Source organism: Candoia aspera, chromosome 3 (genome assembly GCF_035149785.1).
Source record: "Candoia aspera isolate rCanAsp1 chromosome 3, rCanAsp1.hap2, whole genome shotgun sequence".
Classification (NCBI taxonomy): domain Eukaryota; kingdom Metazoa; phylum Chordata; class Lepidosauria; order Squamata; family Boidae; genus Candoia; species Candoia aspera.
The window spans coordinates 30,326,497-30,345,990 of NC_086155.1; the positions used below are offsets into that span (position 1 = coordinate 30,326,497).

Here is a 19,494-nt window from a genome sequence, read left to right on the forward strand (position 1 = left end):
ATACTTTTCTTTTAAGAGCAACTCTAATTCAGCTCTACCAAAACAATAATAAAATCCAGGCTAAATCCTTATCAATCAGTCTTTCAGTGCATATTCAAGGAAATATTGACATACAAAGTCTCTTGAAACATCAATTTTCTTGGCAGATGTGATGCCTATAAACCAAATTCTATATCCTGCTTTATTTCTCTCAAGAGGGCTTTTTCTGCTTTTTTTGATGGCTTAGGAGTTCGGCATATCTACTTTGACTCACAAAATGGAGGGGAAAGGAGTGGCCATATAATCCTCCAGCTTTTCTTCTTTGTCCTTCTTGTGGTTGAAAACACTAAACTTTTCCTTCCCAACAACACTGATAACTTTAACATGATTGTTCCTAACTGCTTATATTGTTCTTCCTTTTCTCATCCTGCAAGTGGATTTTATCCTTTTTGAAGTTGTCAAGCAGTTGCCAGTTTCAAGTCGATGTCCAACTAAATGAGTGAGATGCCATCTGAGAGCATTATTTACCGACTAAGAATAATGCTGTCTTTTGTTAGCTAATTCTTTGCAGCTAATCTGTGGCCCGGGGCCACCTGGAAAAAAAATTGGTTGTGACTCAGCAGTTATTTATTCTTTGGAAGGATTTAGGGATTTTCCTAGGGCCCAGGCAGAATCAAATATACTGCTTGCCACAGCTCACTGTATGCAAATCTCTAAATCAGCCTTTCTCAATCTTTTGACCCTGGAGAAACCCTTGAAATATTTTTCAGGCCTTGGGGAACCCCTGCACATTCAGGCTCAAATATAGGCCACAAGTTACAAAATTATTTGTTTGATGTGTAGGCCTGTATATATGCATTAACAGTGTTCTTAAACTAAAAATAAAGAATGAAACTTACCTCTTTTATGTGAAGTTGCCTGAATTTGAAATAATATTTAAAATAAACTGTGATCTCCTAGGGAATCCCTAGTGACCTCTCATGGAACCCTAGGGTTCCATGGAACCCTGGTTGAGAAACCCTGCTCTAAATGGACCCTCCATTATTTTGAAAACCATTGCTTAATTTAAGGACATTTCCTTATGATTGTGACCCCAAACCCTGAGACAGAGTAATATCCAAGTCTGCAGGAGCAGTGAGGTACTAGGTAGAGTCAAAGGACTTGAGAGGCACAGGAGCATGGGACTGCAAGGTAAACTCTGCTTGTGAATCAGTATTGCCCCCAGACAGTCCTAAAATCTCAGTTGAATTATATGCATATGAGCTGGATGTGGGTATTTTCTATAAACACTTCTGCAATGTCATTTCTATTTATGATCACCGGGTGCTAAGGAGGTTATAGACTGGACAAGGCTTGGAAAGCTAAACAGTGCATAATGTGATATAAATAATAAATGTCTGAGACAAATAATTAGAGTCTGAATTACTTTGTAATTAGACTTTGTGTCTGCATCATAGACAATAGAGGGTATTGCCTAGAGGTCAACCATTCTCCCAGAAACTAGAAATGATTTACATTTCCCTGTCTCTGTCTCTCTAAGCCAGTTTGGTGTAGTGGTTAAAGGTGCTGGGCTAGTAGCTGGGAAACTGAATTGTAGTCCTTTGGCTCAGAAGCTGCATGGATGACTTTGGGTTGGTCACTCTCTTTCAGCCCTAGACTGGGAAGTTGAAAAACTTCTATCTACTAACCTGCACTAGACCAGCACGGTAGGTTATGATCCATAACCTTCAATGAATAAGCCTTCATCCTGTAATGCAGTGTTTTTCAAACTTGGCAACTTTAAGATGTGTGGACTTCAACTCCCAGAATTCCCAATCCAGCATGCAAAGATCAATTAAATTTTATAAGTATAAAATGTAGAAAACAAGAAGGGCAAGAAGTATACAATTGTTAAATGAGACTTCAAAACCTAATAATGGGCTTTTCTGCCTAGTTGTTTTATTTGTGTTAACTGTTTTCATTGACTTAAAGAACTGAATTAATTTCATGATATTTCTGTATATATGTTACTTCCTATGAATTAATCTTTCAAATTCCATTTTTCTAGTATCCACATGAGAAATTTAAAGGTTGCTTTCTTCACTAGAATATGAAGAAAAAAAATCATAAAACAAACCTCCTTAAATTAAATCCAGAGTATTTGGTTGAAGATTATGTAATCTCATGAGTTGGTCATCTGGAATTCAAATATATCTGACAGTGTTCCACTGAAATATGACAAATTACTCACCAAGATTGGTGTTTTAGATTTGAATCCCTCAGTCCTCCTTGCCCACTAGATGAGGCTAAACCGCTGCAGTATTCCTTAACAGACCTAGTTTTACCTACAACAAACAAAAACAGAATCTATTACCAATTGTAGAGTATAATCAAAGATGTTGTGATCTGTAGGCACTTGTTGTGTATAAAATTTAAAATATTTTCATTTGATCATGGTGGGAATGAATTTACAAGGATAGAATAATTGATCTCTACCTGAACAAGGCAACTTGTACCTTTTGAGCAAGACTAAGGTTTCTCAAACTTCATATAGCTGGAGTATAGAGGGTTTTTTTTTCAGGACTAGTATTTTTTTTTTAATAAGGACTGATAGCAGACCAGCCATTGACTTGGCTTCAGAAGGATATTAATTTCAGAATCCCCAGGTAGTATTTGACCTTACAGCTATTTAGATTTAGGGTGGTTCATCAAGTGGGAAAAAAGAACTTTGTGGCTGACTTTTGTTGTCACAATGGTAAAGAGACAGAGGGGTCATCACCCGCTAGTCAGTTGAGTGTGCACCTTGACCATTTAAAGGAGGAGATATGTAGAAGAAAATATGGAACAAAAGGGAAACAATGTTCTCTCCTTCTCCTTTAAAACCATCTCACTTTTCCATATGAAGTGTGGTAGCTGGTACAGTCAGGCATAAAATAGCAGTGTGAAGAACAGGAGAAGAAGAGAAGATGTGAGCTAGTGGAAAAGAAGATTTGGCAATGGCTTGAGGAGGCTACAGGAGCAGTGTGGAGGCAAGAAGGGACAGAAAGCCTAAATGAAATACAGTGGCTGGATGTAGAAGGGGTGAAAAAGCCCAGGAAAATACCAGCAACACCTCCTTCCTTTAATCAGTGACAGCCACAGCAATGAAGCCAGTCTGATCAAGCCAGCAGAGCCAGTCCAGCTAAGCCAGTAAAGTCAGCTGTACCAATCCAACAAAAAGGAAAAGAATGAAATATATAATGCAAGTACAGAGATACAGTATAAGGATTGAACAAATAGGTATATAGATAGAACAATAGACTTAAAATAAGAACAGGAAACTACACACACACACAGTATATATAAAATCTTTTATCCTGCCATTATCATTTTTATAAATAACTCAAGGAGGGGAACATACCTACTCCTCCTTCCTCCTCCTATTTTCCCTACAACAACAACCCTGTGAGGTGAGTTGGGCTGAGAGAAAGTGACTGGCCCCCCCAAAGTCACCCAGCCGGCTTTCATGCCTGAGGCAGGACTAGAACTCTCAGTCTCCTGGTTTCTAGCCTGGAGGGTTCAGGAAGGATAGCAGTAAACATATAGGATAAGAATAAGAAATAATGAAATAACTATAGGAAAGTAATAACTCTGGAAAATATAGACTGATTAGAGTAAGTACAAACATACTGTGTATGCATTGTGTCATCCACAAAAGAATTGGTGATACAGGCATTTGGGACTGTAGTTGCTTGTTCTTTGGGCTGTTTGGATGTTATCTTCCAATTTTTAATTGGCATTTATTTTGAATTTTACCTTTACATTTTATGGAGATTATAGGACTGTTTTATTACAATATTTTTAAGGATTGTGAATTGCCCAGAGTCTTTTAATTGGGCAGAATATAGAGTTATTAAATAAACAAATAAAATATTGTGAGATGAATTTGGATTGTCTAAAATTATATAGTACTTTTAAAGAGGCTTTAAAAGTATTACTAAAGTTGATAGGTTATTTATATAAACTTTGGAATAAAGAGTTGGAATACATCATATTACCAATTCATTGGTTAAGATTCTTAAAGGACATTGTGTTTCTTATGATGACACTAATTCAGTAAAGGATGCCTTTCAGGTTTATTGTATTGGACATCACAGATACTGTTTACCTGTCAACTACATTATGCAGTGAAAAATGAAGAGGGGACACTTATACATACATTTTGTTAGCTTTTGTTTTTGTTCATGTTTTACTATACTTATAGACTGCTATACTCTAACCACACTTCTGGCAGTTTACAATATTTCAATTAAAATCAAAACCTAGTACATAAAACAAATGCAGATGAAGCATCAAATGCCTCAAATACCTATCCTGAGTAATATTTGTCAACCTTTCCATTATATCAGTAGGGAGGCAGTCTGTAATCAGAATAAAAAAAACCTATTGTCAGTGTGAGACTGAATGTCTGGGGCGACACTGCCTTTGCCTCATAACAGAACCATCTTCTATGTTCTGACATCTAATAGAGTCATAAAGTCACATTTCCCTGGTATCTCTCCTCCAGCAGCAGAGTTAAGCATGAAGAGTGATACAAAACAGTTCAGTCTTACCAGTTTTCCTGATTGTGAGGAGCAAGGACATTACATGAATTGCCAAGGAAAGGCTTTTTCAAAAGGATACAGCCGTAATGAGAAGGGGAAAAAAATGTTCCTGCCCCTACAAACCTCACCTGGAGGGGTAACCAAAGGGAGAATAGAACCACACATATGCATGCAGATGCAGATGCAACACATCTGTTAGACCCTAATACATTAAAAAACAAAAGAAAACACCAGCCATGATGTATGCATGCGTTCTGTTTAGTCTATAGATGCCTCCTTTGGCTACTGTTCTAAAGGTGGTGGGTACTATCCTGATGAGTCTACTCACCCTGCAAAGGTCAGAAATGGTGACAAGCCTCCGCTAGATCAGAAATGACCTGACCACAGCATAATCATGCTCCATCTTCAGATATGGGCATGTCTACTATTTTCCTGTTTTGGTTTAATATTCCTTAATTTGTTAATATGTGTTGGAAAGAGGTACAGAGTTTAAAGATGTTCATGTGCTTTTATAATTTTGGTGGCAAGCAGAAAATAAATAAGTAAATAAAACAAAATGTGATGTCAAATTGTATACCAAACATTTGGAATTTATCAGTGTATGAAGCACTGGCTTTATTGACCACAGGGGGTAGCATAGAAGATGGTTCTGTTATGAGGCAAAGGCAGTGTCGCCCCAGACGTTCAGTCTCACACTGACAATATGTGTTTGCACTCTGATTACAGACTGCCTCCCTCCTGATATAATGGAAAGGTTGACAAATATTACTCATGATAGGCAGATTTTAATGCTGTCTTTAAAACCTGAGGTGTTTTCTACATGTCTGATTAAACACAGCAAAGCAAAAAATCTGGGCTACAAAAATCTGGATGACCATTAGATGGCAGCAAAGAGAAGGTTCAGTTTTTCCCAGCCCAAATATAATAGTCCAAGAGAGAGAAAGCAGGCTGACCCATGCTGTTTTTGATTAAATGGTGAAGTGCTAGTTCAGTATGTCAGTTTGACAATCAAGGACCCTGCCTCCCAATTATTTAAGACTGTTCTTAAATATTTATACCTAAATAAGTATTTCAAATGGAAGAGTGATGAGAGGAACAAAGGGCAAACTTTCCTACAATGAGATGCTTGTACCTAATGCACTGATTATGTACATTTGTTCTGTATTCAGCCTTGTTAGAGATGTATTATAAATGCAATACAATATTAGGTAAAGGTAAAGGTTTCCCTTGACATTAAGTCCAGTTGTGTCCAACTCTAGGGGGCGGTGCTCAACTCCGTTTCAAAGCCAAAGAACCGGTGTTTGTCTGTAGACACTTCCATGGTCATGTGGCCGGCATGTCTAAACAGAACACCGTTACCTGCCCGCCAAAGCGGTACCTATTAATCTGCTCACATTTGCAAGTTTTTGAACTGCTAGGTTGGCAGGAGCTGGGACTAGCAACAGGAGCTCACCCCGTCACGCGAACTCAAACTGCCGACCTTCCAATAGGCAAGCTCAGCAGCTCAGTGGTTTAACCCGCAGCGCCACCGCGTCCCTTCTAATAATACAATATTAGAATCCCATTATACATGTACCAAAATGTGCCTCCACTATCTGAATATACAGACAATGGGTGGAGAAGGTGATGCAGGTTTAAAATGGCCATATGACCTACTTTTCAATGATGGTCATCTAGTATTTATTTATTAAATTTATACACCACCCATCTCACTATAAAAGTGACTCTGGGTGGCTTACAAATAAAAAAGTCATAAAAAAACAATTATAAAAATACAAAAAATACAAAAGATAAAAGAAGACAAGAGAGGAAAACTAAACTAAAACTATGCAAAGCATCTACTATTTGTCCAGTCTGGTTTAAACTAAGGAACTGTAAGAAGGGAAAACAGAATGCTTAAAGGGGACAATAATCTGAGAATTCATGAAAAATAGATTTGTTGGGTCAGTTTTTCTGCTGTGGTTAAAAAGTATAGTATTTATATCTTAATAATAGTAATAATAATAGTTTCTACATGTGTGTCAGTAACATGGTGGGCTATCTAAGGCCTTAGGGCCATGTAGAGCCTTCAGGTTATCCTGCAGACGGACAGGGTGAGTTCTGAGCCCTTGTACATCATTCCATTCCAATGTTCAGTTGGCAGCAGCCCAGAATGTTGCTGACCACTCCATTCTAAGCCCCCCTTGTCTCTTCTTCCCAGTCATGTGACCCAGCATCAACTATATACTGTACCGTCCACCCTGTATTTCCCAGTACACATACAGACAAAAGCACACTGATGCAACGTAAGATGAGAGCAGAAATATACACAGAGGCAACACATATGCATCTGCCCTGATTAGACCCTCATAAACATGCTCATACAAACACAGAGATCATGTATGTACACATTCTGATTAGTATATAGATGCCTCCTATAGTGACTGCTGGTAAAGGTTGGAAAGAATTCCAGAAGCTCTGCATGCTTTTCCTACTTTCTTATAGACATGAGAATCATTTCCAACCACAGTTGAAGCTTTGGCATGAATTCCCCTCATTTTGAGATGGAAACTATAAAAATTGGGTACCCCAGGCTCAATTTCATTAAAAAATAAAGTACCTTCACTGCACCAAAAAAAGAAATCCCAGAAAAAAGATTCCTGGCCTCACATATCTTGCATAATTGTAAACTGCCCAGAGTCTCTCCTCTGGGGGGAGATGGGCAGTGGCAAAATTGGATGAATAAATAAATAATTGACCTGCCACAATGCTCCTCCCAGACATTTAGATGTGGTTCACTGCCACCAAAATGTTGCTTGCCCAAGATTTATGCAACATTCTCTGGTCAGCTGTGCAGACTATGTATGTATGTATGTATGTATGTATGTATGTATGTATTTATTTATTTATTTAAATATATTTCAAATCTATTCACCGCCCATCTCACTCAAAGTGGTCTATAGAGGATGGCCTTGACAGAGAGAGGGAAGATCATTACCAAGGCAGTGAACAGATAAATGTGACTATATGAAGACAGAGACTTATGAGAATGCCTAAGGCAGGTACCCCACTAACTCACATGAAGATAAAAGAGGGAGGAGGAAACACATTCAGACTTGCAAGATTCTGTGACTATAGCCATTCTAATATAAGTAGCTTTAGGCCTGCATGGCATCTGTTTCTCAATCTGGTCTACTTGTAAGGATGACAGCGGCTAACAAAAACCAAAGAAATTATTAAAAACAGTTTAAAACACAAAACAACACAAAAGGCCCAGACTAAAAACAGCCATAGAAGTAACAATAAACCAAAACAGGGGCTCCACAAACACACTAACCCCAGGCCCAGGCCCAGAGCCAGGTCTTAAGGCCTTCTGAAGGGCTTTCTTCAGGAGAGTTGATGCCATCTGTATCTCTGGCAGGATGCTGTTCCAGAGTGTGGAGCCGCAACAGGAATCCACTCTCCCTCCATCGTCACTTTAGATACCGTTTCTATTGCTTCATCACCTTGAAGAATCAGGCAGTTGCTTGGGATTAGGGACTGGGAAGAGGCCTCAAAGGAGCAATCCTGTCCAGCACACTCTCACAACTGCTGAATTCCAGAGAGTGACCATTAGTGCAGTAGATCTGCCTGCCAAATTGTGAGGAAATTTCCCAAATGCCTCTGGAAACTCCCCAGAATGGAGTAGTTCGTTCTAACTGATCCTGAACTGTCACAGAAATCAGGATGCCCATAATCCACGGTTTGACCAGAAAGGGATCTGACCATAGACAAGGACAGATGTCAGTGTCTTCTATATTCAAATCACATCTCATCTGCTCAGAAGTAAACAAATTTAATGTACTGCCTTTCCTTGTAACAGTGCAGTGCAGTCTTCATATCAAGTTCACATTGAGTCTAAGCATGGCAATGCTTTCTTTTTTAAATGTAACTGCTATGAGACTTTATTGATAGGTAATATAAATATTTCATAATTTAAACAGATAAATCAGCCACAGAAAAGACTGGCTGGTCATTCTGCTTTTAGCATATGAACCTTTTTATACAAAGAAATAATCAGACTGATCTGATTTTTGAAAATCAAGCTGCTGTTAAAAGTCCTGCTCAAAAGCATATCATAAAGCTTATGATAGACAATCTAGTGCCTTCTAGAAATTTTGAACTTCAATTCCCATCACCTCTAGTTATGATAATCAAAGTGAAAAATTGTGGGAAGTATGTCCAAAATATCTGGAAGGCACCAGTTTGCCTCTTCCTCACATAGATCTTTCTTTTCATTTTACAAAACATAAACTGAAAGAATGTATACAAATTAATAGCTGCTTTTCTAATATTGCCATTAAATATTTACTGATTATAATTGGCTCCAAACAGTTCCATTTTTTTATGACATTCAAAATTTGAGTTTTCTAGGCACGTACACTCACAAGACCTTAAAAATGATAGGCAAATTAGGGTCTTTCAGATACCCTGGACCACCTTTCCCATAGTCTGTTCCATTGGCCATGTTGGTTGAGATTGGTTGGTCTGGATTAGTCTGAGGTGACCTGGGCTGATATCTCAATATTTAAATCAAGTTATGCTGTCAGTGCACACTCTTTTTTCTTTATAAAACTTTGCGTTCTAGAACTGAGTTCACATCAAAAGATTTCTTACCTATTTATCAAGATGGTACAACAGCTTGATAAACTTTTCATATAAAATCAATAATATTAGCAAAAACTCTAGTTTAATTGATAGCCTAATCCTATATAAGTGAGTCATAAATAAATGCAATTGATTTCCATCAGACTTTCTCCTTAATATGTGCAAATGTATTCTCATTTGAATATGTTTCTTTACACTTTCTGGATTTGTTAATGAAGATTACAGTGTGTTTATGAAACCTGTGATTGTGTCATTCTTTTTAAAACTGTGCCTGTTACAGTGTTGTAACTCAAGCACTTACATTTTGGAGGGAGAAAAATTCAGTCTAAGTTAATGGCTGCTTTTCTAATACCCCCACTAATACCCCCATTCTGGTTCACAATGATTTTATTTAGCATTCCTTTCCTTTTTTTATTTCTAACTCAGTATTCAACATTTCCAATCTAATTAGAACTTTCTCCAACTTCTGTTGTGTATTGTTCAGTGGCTGCGATCACATAAGGAGTTCTGAACTTTGCAGAACTGAAAAAAGGTTCTTATTCTGTTTGCTGGGTGCTGCCTGAATGGCTTTTTACATCATTCTCTCAGTTTGGGTTAAGCACAGACAACCGTAAATACAACAGCAAGAGCCATTCATGGCTCTTCTACTCTAAAGAACCACAATAGTATTGTCCGTTATGGAAAGACACTTTTATGGCCAGCAAGGTTATTGGTAGCGTGCTGTTCAGTTTTGTGTGTGTGTGTGCGTGTGCTTAGTTGAGTTGTTGTTAGGGTCATCAAGTGGGGGAATGAGCCAGTGACCCTCCCCAGCTTCTAGAACTGCTTTCCATTCACCATGCTGGCTAGAGCAGTTTGGAATTGAAAATAAGGTCCACAACAACTGGCAGGTGACAAGTTCTCCATTCTTGGGTTACGTCTCTTTAGTTTTCCCTTTTCATTCCAGCAGGGTGCACAAAACAACAAACCACACATTTTTTCTGCCCTTTCAACATGCTTAAATAGTTGTACACACCGGCAACAGCAATAATGATAATTTCCCAAATTAATTAAGGAAAACATGACACCACTGCCAAAAGTTCAAAGGATGTATTGCTAAAACATGCCAAGTAAATGGAAGCAGTGAGTAGGAAAACAATTGCCATACGTGCCCTCTAGCACTTTCTGTAAGTGTGATAACATGAATTTTACGCCAGTCAGATCCATTATGGAAGAACTCAGTGATATTTTTCCATCAGTGCAAAGCTGTAATATTAATTGTTGCATCCATCACAATTAAAATCACATTAGCACTTTATGAACATCCTATTATACTATGGAATCTTCCATAGAAACATTGTATCATGGATAAAATGGAGGAAAAGATAACTTGTCACTTTCATTACATAACTGAAATTTAGTCCAGAATGTCTCATTCTTTTTTCCTAACTCCATCTTCATTCTGGAGATAAGTATGGTTGTTCCCAGTTCCAAAATGGATACTGTCCTATCAACAACAATAAACAGAAGGATTTGCTCGGTTTCAGCCAGGTATTACCACTGCCAATTCAGATATGGAATCTGTTTCACAAACTGATGCCAGATTCCAAACTTGGAGTCTTTTATATTTTGCCATAACCCAGAAACATCTAGAGGCTGTCTGAAGAAACAGATATTCTAAGCATGGAAAGAATAATCTTGCTTCACAGTATCCCAATTGCTGTAAACAGGCATTAGATTTATACAGCACATACAAAGTAGGCTGACTCTATTTGCATTATCCAAAAAGAGGCCAAAAGAGAACTCAGATTGTTACAAAGTTTGCACATGTTTATTTATACACATGCATTGAAATTTGGTTTATATCTCTCTTATGTACCTATATAGTGTGATGTTGGCATTGTCAAAGCGTCTGGTTTGCCTTCTCTGGTTATTTTTCAATTGGACTTGGACTATATGGCTCTTCAACTTGCTCCTGTAGATATTACTGAATTACTACTTCCAGCAGTTCCAGCCAAGCACAGCCAAAGGTGAGGGATGCCAGGAGTTGTAGTTTACTACCACATATAGAATCTATGTTATCCATAACTGAATTAGAGGATGCTTTCAAATAATGGTTTGTCTTATGTAAAGTAATACATGTGCCCTTTCTACTTGTACAAGACATATTCCAGCACATGATCTGTTGAAGATCCCCAGAGGCCCCTAACCTCTTCCTCATCCTTTGTGTTGTTACTGCCCATAGCAACTGTATGAACAGCAAGAGCAAAGAGAAACACCATCTACTTTGCTTTCCCATTGTAATGAAAATTGAACATAGAAGGAGAAGTCAGTAGATGGGCAATGATTGTAGGAGCCAGGAGATGGCCAGAAGATACTATCTGCAAAAATATACCAAGAAGGAAGGACTTTCAGGATACCAAGGAAATCACCAGAGTCTTTTCTCTTTCAGGAAATTGAATTCTGTGCCAAGGTATACCTATGTTCAGTTAGACCATGGGTATCCAATTCTGGGGGCTGATAAACACATCTAGAATTTTGAGAACGTGCTGTCAACAGCTGTCCAACATGGCTACTAGAGGGCTTTCTGATCCATAAAATAACCCCCCATGAGGGACATAACCAATTACAAAGACTAAGGTACCAGAATACTGAAGCCATTAGTGGCCAGCTAGGACCACTGAATGGAGCAGAGCTTAATACAGTGAAAAGACACACACAGAAAAGAATATCTAATTATCTAAATTATTACCTAATTATCTAAATTATATATATATTTATCTATCTATCTATTTATTTATTAATCAAATTTATCACCGCCCATCTCCCAAAAGGGACTCTGGGCAGTTTACAATAAAAATTAAAATCATTATAATTATATTTTTATATAATTTATATAATATATATAAAATTATAATTAAAATTAATTAAAATTTAATTATCTAAAATAGCATTAATGAGCATGTTAGAGAAATATAGGTTATTGATCTTATATACTTAGCCCACTCAAGCATAAAGAATTATAAGCTTAGACAAATTAGGTTCAAAAGTAAGCAAAAGGAAGGTATTACTCATTTATTTGGTCCAGTTACATCCATTCAGGAAAAATGATTCTTGTTCTTCTTTCTTTCCCTAAACTGAACTAACCCTTAGTCCTCGTTGCTGCTAAAGGATGCATGCAGAAAGGGGGAACCACCTGATTCTAGGCCCCATGCATGGCTCCCAGATGGAAAGAGCAGCATGCTTCCTTCTGCAACTGTAGGAGGAGGTAGGACTAAAGGAACATAGGAGGGACAACAAACAGATTCCTCCAGAAGCACACAGAGAATTGCATCCTAGAATGAACTCATCCACATGCCAATGAAGCATGCTGATTTGCTGGGACCTCCAACAAATACAACTGCTTATCCTTTCTCCACCCTACTACCTCTGTTTGTTTTTGCCCTTTTTCTGGGCATGTGGGTATCTTGGGTTGTATTCACCCATCTGGAGGCTGGCATTTTGCCTTGTAACATGCCAGCTTCATTTAAAAAATAATAAAAAAAACTTTTAATCTAGAAAGTCAGATGGAGCAGCAAATTTAGTGGCTATCAAGAGATGCTTGAAGGTACATTTGTAGCCCTATCACTACATTGGGGAGCCTAGAACTAGATTTTAAGAATTTTCAAGTTGTGGCCAAAATGGAATATCCCAGCTGGAGCAGCAACCCATGGTGAAATTGATGACATACCATCAATGATTTCATCTTACAATTTTGAAAAACAAAAAATGCCTAAACTATAATTAAATTGTAATAACAGTAATTTTCTTACTGTTATTTATACAAATAAAACAGTAGAGTAAAAAAAATAAAAACGCAAGAGGAATATGATTAGGCATGAAAGCTGCAGCTACCTAATTCTAGGCATGTCATTGCAATGTTAGTGAGAGAAAGAACTTACCTTCAGCTGTGTTTGAGTAACACCTGCATTTCTTACATACATAGTTTCAGTAACTGCATTAAGTTGAGTCAAGCCATTGGTTTGTTACTGATTGACAGTAGTTTCCACTGTTCTTTTAGAAAGAGTTTATTTCAACATCTGCTTTTTGATCTTTTGAGGCAGCATGAACTGAAGTCAGAACTAGGGATATTGGAGCATTTGATTTTTGAAAATTCTGACAAGTAATTTATGCATGAATTGAAACTGAGAGTATCCAGCAGCTATTGGACCGCCTGCAAAATGTGTTCTTGGAGGACATTTAGGTAAAAAGACAACAATCAAATTGTATTTTGAGGGGTACATGTTTTTTTTTAAAATATTTCAAAAGCATTATTTAAATGTGCATTTTCACATTGGTTATAAAAATAGATTAGAGTGGGAGAAAGAAATAGTGTAGCCCAGGCTTATGGATGAACAAATTCCTAAATGACAAGGACTAGATATGTTCCTCCTAAGCTTCCCTTCACACACAAAAGCATCTGCTCTATAGCTTTTTCTTATTCTCCCTTCATAGCCTCTTAAATACTGCCAAATATTTCAAAAACATCATGGCAAAGAGGACCAGGATGATCAGCCAACTGGGACAGATTAGATATCTGCAGCCTATCCACTGAAAGTACTGGATAAACTTTGGTACTGACATTAGGTCTATTAACTCTGGTTGAGTATTAATAGCTGGCAGCTGCACAACAGAATGAAGGCACGAGTGCCTTGCATTGAAAGAAGTAATTCATTTAGTCCGCAGTTTGTATTAGTTCCAGTCAAGAAACTTGAGGTGAGCTGCAAAGAGATTTCTGCTGACTATAAAAACAGGCATGTGTTTTTCAATCCAATTAGTTCTCTGGGGAGCAAACTCAATTTTCCCATGGAATCCAAACAGAGAGCTTTCAACAATTTGCCTTATATAATTTAATAGAGAAGGGAAAGGTGGGGGACAAAAATTCAGCTAAAAGAAAGGAAATTGCAGTGGTGTGCTCAGATTCTTTTATTTTTTTGAATGTACCCAAGCAAAGTAGTAAGATAGTAAAACCTGCAGTAGAACTGCAGTAGAACTGCATTCCTCAATCACATAGGCTGCATTCTGTGAATCTAAGATGCTCCAAGCTCGATACATGTGTTAATGCATTGGGATTTATGGGACTAATTCCTCTTGGAATTAGAAGACAATCTCCCACTGAATTCCTAATCAAACTGCCTAGGTCATTTGGCTGAACTTGAAAAACTAAACAGGTTAGTATTTGGATGTGAGACCCCAACAAAATATCAGGGCTATAAATTAGATTGGGAAATAAAATTAAAACACTCCCAGAAGAAGACAACGTCAACCAATTTCTGTGATATTACCAAGAAAACTACCTAGATGTATTCATAGAATTATCAGGAGTTTTCAGCTGGAAATACACTTTTCATATATCTCTAGTCCATAGAAACAAAGAAATTGCTGGCTCTGCAGGGTCAAGCTGAATATCTAACTCTGTAGGCCATGCCTTCAGAACTACAAATCTCAGATTTCCTGGAGAAAAGGAAAAGGCTGGTAAAACAGTTTAATTCTGTATGGTAGATAACAACCAGATTTGCAAGATGAAATATAGTCACATCTGAAGCTTGAGAACCAGTTTGCCAAATGGCTTCAGGGCCAGTTGCATTGCAGAGCAGACCATCTAAGAAGGAACATTTGTTTGCTTTAACTGGATTCATACTCTGCCTTTCAGCCAACAAATGATGCTCAAAGCAGCTTTGGAATGAATACTGATTGCACTTGCTATCACACTCCAAACATCTTCCCCTTTCACAGTCTGTACCTTTCTCAGTAGATAATAATAATTATTTTTTCAATGAAGACACCAAAACCCGATATTCCTGCTCTTTTCCTACTAGAAGAGTTCTACTTTCTCCAAACTCCACAAGTGGAGAATGTATGAATAAAAAACTGCTTCCACTTAGAAGAGGGACAAATTCAGCCCAGACAAGGATTTTTCAACTCACTAAAGTGCACACACAGTGGGCAAATCCTACAGAGAGCAACCATAAATGCAAAAAACTACCTGCTAATTTTTATTATGAGAGAGCCACAAAGAGAAGAGGGGTGGGTCATACCTGTTCCCAGATTTAACGCTGGAGGTAACCGGCTTCACTCTATTTACCTCCGTACTTAATTGTTAACTTCATGTGAAGTTCCATTTTTAAATAACCAGGCCCAGTCTAATAAGCAGTAGACATTTTACTTATTCACTCAATCTCTTCAGAGTCTATGGTTTCCATGCTCCCTGCCACCCTCACCCCACTAACTCTAGAATCACAGGCAGTGGGCTGACATGAGAAGAAGGCTGACATTTCTGGCTGAGCAATTTGCTGTGGAATTTTCAGTGGAGTCAGTTTGGCCCACATAGTACTGTGACATTAATTGTTGTTAAATGTTCTTATCTGTTACATACAGTTCTGTTTCAACAAAGGTCAACGACTGTGTCCATGACAAGTCTTGTTGTCTCTGTGCAGTAGAACTAATCAGTCACTCCATGGTTTGTTTGGAATCCTTCTTTTCCCCCTCATTAATTTCAGCTCAGCAGCTAGATTTTAAAAATGCAAAACATCTCAGCTGCTCAGATGGGTATTAGGATATGAAATTATTAGCTCAGCCAGCATTGGAAAGATGGTTAATATCGCCCGTGTGACTTGAGCTACAACACCTCATTAAGGGGCCATGTGGCTGCCCATGGAAAAAAAATATATATATTTCCTTAATTAAAAAGTTGGTGCTGTTAGTGGGGATGAAGGCTAAGAACTGTCAGGGGAGTTTGCACAGGGTAGCTTCTTCTCTCATGCATACTGGTAATGGGGAAACATTAAGCTTGATTTTTTCACTTGTCATAAAACTTCTGTTGTTTTTTTTTAAATCAGATAATAATGTGAAATACTCTTAAAGAACAACAGCAAAGAAGGTCCCATAGCCACTGCATAGCAGCAATGCAAACCATATACAGTGCCTTCTTGGCAATAATAATAAACTAATGGGTCCAGAGATACAGCTTCTTCTTTCCTATTGCAGTAAGTTTGTGAAAACCATTAGCTGCCAGTGCAGATTTTATAATAGTGGTGTGATGTGAGAGGATACTAGATGCTCCTCAAAAATAACTCTTCTCAAGAACAACTCCTCAGCTATGAACCTTAGTTTTTTAGGAGAAACAATCACTTCTATAATTATTTAAACTCTAATCTCCTTGTCAGCTTCCTGCTGACTTTCATCTTGTTTGAATTTAATTTAATTATGTGCACCCTCATCCAGCCCATTATTGAATCCAGGCAATAATCCAGTTCATGGATACTGATAACTTTATTACTTGGAATTAAGTAGCAAAGAGCAACTGAGCATCCTCATGGCATCTCATTCCAAAATTCCAGGGAACAATTCCTAGCAGTAGAGAATACTGTAGTATAAAATCCTTTGATACATTATAGGCCAAACATGGGACCCCACAGCTTACAAATCTAATTCAGCTTTTGAGGGTCCCAATTCAGCCAGGCGTTTTCTCTCTCATTCATGTCCTCTTCCCATGCCCCTATCTTTGTCACCTTCTTTTGTGTGCTATACAGAGAGAGAGAGAATCATCTTATCAGCATGCAACATGGAAAGTCAATTATGGATCTTTTCCAATATGGATAGTTCTGTTTCTTTCATACTGTGGGGGGGAAACAAGACAGCCTACAAACTTCCCATTTAGATTTGGTTCTGGCCATGCTGCATGGCCTCACCTGCATTTGGAGTGCAGGATCCAATATCAAAGTTGCATACACCTGGGCTAGGAAGTCTGCCTTTATTTTCATTTAGTCTTCCTTCATTAGATTGAAACCTGGCACACCGTTTTTTCCTGCAGTGGTCAGATTGGAATCTTCCTATAGTTGTATATACAAGAACAGAATCACTACTTCCAGAAGGAATAGTCAAGCATTTAGTAGTTAAGCATATTTTTTGAGTTGGTACAAGGCTACATAGTAATATTTAGCAAATAAATATGTTTTTAGTATATTAAGCATACAAATATTATTTTATATTATTATTTTATTATTTTATTTGATTGTGTAATATTGATGCCCCTATAGTGTCTAAGCTGTGTCCTATAAATATTTGCTGGGGAAAAATGACCCAGAATTCAAGGGTTCAGTGTACCTTGCTATTTTAAAACCAAGGACCTGCATTATATTCTTGTATTAAGCTGATGTGTGTTGGTGTAAGATTGTATGACTGCATCCTCCCCTGGGATTGCTTCACAAAGGTCACATCTCAGGCATGCTCATTGTTTTGCTTCCAGCAGCTCAGTAACACATTTATATTTATGTATCTGAAAGCAGATACATGTTGTTTATTTCAAAGACACATTTATCCAATATTGATAGATCTTTTTAAAAAATGCATGGCACTAATTGACTACACAACAGGCAGAAGTTTGAGGTTCTAGTGCTTTGGATTCCCTGGATCAAGATCTTCAATGAGCTACCGCCAGGAGTACTAATTCTGTCATGTGAAGTAAGAGAAAATGAGATTTCTCCACAGTCTGTCTTCATATTTTGAAGACTGCTATGAGATTGGAGTGTAGATGGTAAGGCTATTATGCATTCTTCACCAATAATGTTGAACCTGGACTTGGAAAATCCAAAGCCAAGTCCATTTTCAGTCATGGAAGCTCACTAGGTGACTTTGGGTCAGTCTTTATTTCTCATCCTCATTTACCTCACAGAATTGTTACAGGGAAAAATTGGAAAAAAGAGGAATATGGATGCTAAGTTTTTGCTCTTGGAGGATATAAACCTAATGAATAATAAAAAAAATACAGTAACTAAATCTTACACCAAAAATTCACAGGAGCGAGTCAAAGACACTTTACATTCCATTTTCCTATACAGCTTAGCAGTAAACCTAAAATTGTCACTGAGTATATACCTGATGGAGATCCCAGCACTTCCTAGCTCTCTGAATGAATTGATTTTCATGAAAGATGTATAATCTGGTTGTCACATTCATATTTTTAGATGATTAGGCCTACATTTAAAAATGCTAAATGAACACCTCAAAGAATCAATGGCTTTGATTTTAAGAAATGAAAACAAAATGAGGCTAGCAGAAGGAGACTTACGTTCTTTCTGTCTGAATTCAATTACTTGTTCTCAAAAAGCTTCTTCAAATTCCAAGGGCTGCAAAGAAAAGTGGGAATCATCCAAACATGGACATAAGAATTTTGGGGGCAGGGAGCTTTGATTACATACAATGTTATTTGACAGAAGCTGGAGTGCATATAAGCTGGACTGATTCCTTTATCAGAAAAATGCCACAGCCAGTCTGCCAAGTGATGCTGGGGCCAGGGTCACAGAGGAATGCTTCTGTACTTAGGAGCAGGATATTAGTCTAACATTTGGCTAAATCTGAGACAGGTGGACAGGGAGACATAAATATAGCAATGAGCACCAGACACACAAGAAGAAGGACAACTTGAATAAAAAGATGCATTTCTTTAGCCAAAGATGTTCCAGGAAGTGTGAGTAAAAAGTTCTCACACATGCTGTGCTCATGACTGACAGACTCTCACCAGCTGCACACAACAGGAATCAGATTTCCCCTTTCAAAGCAGGAGGACTTCCTCCTTGCCTTGACTCACCCAAACCCAATGACTTTTAATTATTTTTAGCACCAGGATAAAATGGAAGAATGTCCATGAAAATGAGAAGTGACAGTGGGTAAAAATCAATTATTCTGGATGATTTACTTTACCAGGAGTACTGGTCTGGAGCATCCTGAAATAGTCTGGTTACTTAGCAATGGCTCCTTTGACCTGACTGATATGTTCCCTTTTTGAAATGGTACAGTGTTAAAATAATGTAACAGAAGATTCAGCAATTGGAGTCTCCAGGTATGTCAAATCGCACCTCCCATAATCCTTTACCGTAGGCAATGTTGGCTGATGATAGGAAGTCCATAACATCCAGAAGGCACCTACAGTTATGTAGCATGACATTTTCTAGATGAAAAGAAACTGGTACTCTTAAATCACTCTGTGAGCTCACCCACATAGTCACTTTAATCTGCTTGCCTCTTGTCCTTCAATTGGGAGGAAAGTATATTGAGATAAAGTGAGTTGCCACTACTGCCTACCTTTACCATGCCTCAGCCATAAGTCCATGTAGTGTTGCTGCCCTCACAAAATGTAACACAGGATAGTCTCAGGGCAATGATTAATGGGATTCTCTGCTATCCTTTCTCCACCCACCCAGCTTCATCAATGAGCAAAAGAAATAATGACCAATAACTCTTGTGAACTTGCGATGAGATGGGACTAGGAGACCCCACTATCTTTCCAGGTGAAGAAATTATGGATCAAGAT

At 37.9% G+C, this 19,494-nt stretch overlaps 1 protein-coding gene across 2 annotated transcripts in view; it reads right to left on the reverse strand.

Moving 5' to 3' along the window:
• Positions 1-2,305, reverse strand: part of RALY (RALY heterogeneous nuclear ribonucleoprotein) — a 168,028-nt gene extending 165,723 nt beyond the window's left edge. For both annotated transcript variants that reach the window (XM_063297222.1, XM_063297221.1), the window contains exon 1: positions 2,210-2,305. The gene's annotated coding sequence lies outside the window, so the exon portion shown is untranslated. The remainder of the gene's footprint in view (positions 1-2,209) is intronic.
• Positions 2,306-19,494: the final 17,189 nt, after the last annotated feature.